This window comes from Lepidochelys kempii, chromosome 22 (assembly GCF_965140285.1).
Source record: "Lepidochelys kempii isolate rLepKem1 chromosome 22, rLepKem1.hap1, whole genome shotgun sequence".
In the NCBI taxonomy this organism is placed as follows: Eukaryota; Metazoa; Chordata; order Testudines; family Cheloniidae; genus Lepidochelys; species Lepidochelys kempii.
This window is the reverse complement of record NC_136401.1, coordinates 3,746,885-3,748,779: the sequence shown is the minus strand read 5'-3', so window position 1 is coordinate 3,748,779 and position 1,895 is coordinate 3,746,885. Positions and strand designations below refer to the sequence as shown.

At 50.4% G+C, this 1,895-nt stretch overlaps 1 non-coding gene across 1 annotated transcript; it reads right to left on the bottom strand.

The window, feature by feature from the left end:
• Positions 1-1,588: 1,588 nt before the first annotated feature.
• TRNAR-CCU (transfer RNA arginine (anticodon CCU)) lies at positions 1,589-1,661 on the bottom strand. Its single transcript has one exon. It is a non-coding gene; the product is annotated as a tRNA-Arg (tRNA).
• Between the last annotated feature and the right edge of the window lie 234 nt (positions 1,662-1,895).

The window sequence follows — 1,895 nt, the reverse complement described above, 5'->3', positions numbered from 1 at the left end:
CCCTGGATCTGGCAATTAGGCCTTGCAACCCTGAACCAAAGGGTGGCCATATTGACACTGGCCATTAGGTCATTCATCCCTGTACTTCACGGTGCCATATTGACTCAAGCCGTTAGACCACACAATCCTGAACCCAAGGACAGCCATGTTGACTCTGGACTTAGTGCACCTAAATCTTGAGTTCAAGAACAGTCTAACCTTTCCAGTGATATCTCACATGACCCATCTTGCATAAAACACATATTAGTAATGCCATATGTATATCATAACAATATCTCTCTGAAGAATATGGGGCATAGGATCACAGCACCTCTGGCAGAGCAACTGCTAGCAGGGACCAGGGGAAGCTAGAGAGAGCTCCTGGCTGGTTGTTGGGACTTGCAGGCTTGAGACCCTGAGAAAAGGGCGAACAACATGCTGGGACTGCATGAAGAAGCTGTTTCTACAGGATGCCTGGGCTGGAACCCAGAGTACTGTGGGCCTGGTTCCCTGCCACTCACCACTGGGGACATGGCTGGATTTGGAGATACCCACCCCCTGCCCCATCACCCTGGAAGGAAGGAGCACAGATCACGGCATGGCCGGATGGCCGAGTCATAAAGAGGATGCCGCTGTACTTGGACTAAGGTGGGTCTGCAAGCGGCGACAACGATGGACAAGGCACCACCAGGAGAGGGAACTCCGGCTGAGTGAGCTAATCACTGAGACAAACAGCGGGAGGCGCCACCCTGGTGAGTGAACCCCCTTACAGGGCCTGAGTGCACGCCCTCCTCTTTCTGGGGTCTGGCCACTCTCTGCCAAGCGAGGCTGAGCTGCTCTGTGAGCCCGTCCAGAGATCTGATACTACCCAGATACATGAGTGTCCTCAGGGCAACACGGTTGCAAAAGTGAGTAGCAGCACGCTGCAGCACACACCACACTTGCTGGCTCAGCCATGTGCACGCTGGGGTGGCCACCTCCCCATTGATGAGACCTGGTACCACCATCTTCCTGGAGCTGCAGCCTGCCCTGCTGCCATCCCTGCCTGTGTTGCTGTTGTCTTCTCTAGCAGTTGACTGGAAGGTGCGCATTGGCCCATGCCATGTGGCCATGTTGTCTCGAAGGGCAAGACACCCTTTATTCCATAACATAATTAAGGAAAATATTTCTCAATGAACTCTCAGTAAAAGGTCAGAAACAGCCAGTGTCTGCATCATGCTAAGGGCATTGGTATTTTCTTTAAATTTGCCAGACTAACCTAACTAACATCTAACACACATTTGAACCTCTTCTTTTCACACCATTGCTCATCCTCAAGCTCTGCTTTGTCTCCAGACAGATCCATTCTCTTTCAGGACGGCCTTGCTCTTTCCATCTGTTTTGTTCATTGACACATTGGAGTAAACACTCCCCTTCACTCTGTTCTCAGACAAACACTAATATTAACTGTTTGCTACTGATGGGTTTAGAAAGCGTTTGTCAAGTGGAAGATGATATTTGTGGGGGATTGTTCCCAAGATCCAGTACTTTGTGTTTCAACATCTCCCAGCTTCCTTGGTGAAAATAAGACCAAGGTTTCCTTGCAATATAGAAGAAGAAAGCAGCTTTTCACCCCAGATGGGACTTGGACCCACAATCTCTGGCTTAGGAAGCCAATGCCTTATCCATTTGGCCACTGGGGCCCTGCTGCATAAGTGAAGGAGGGATGGAAATTCCCTCTCATAATTGCACATTCCTCACATTCACTTGGAACCAAATACTCCCTTTATGCACTTTACATAACTGTCTGCATCCCCTGGCACGAGGCAACGAGCACCACCTTTCTGCCAGCCATCTTTAGAGAAGAACCCCACCCTAGAGTCACACCTCCCTCCTCCAGCACCTCCATGTCCTGGCTCTGCGTGCCAGTAGGATGA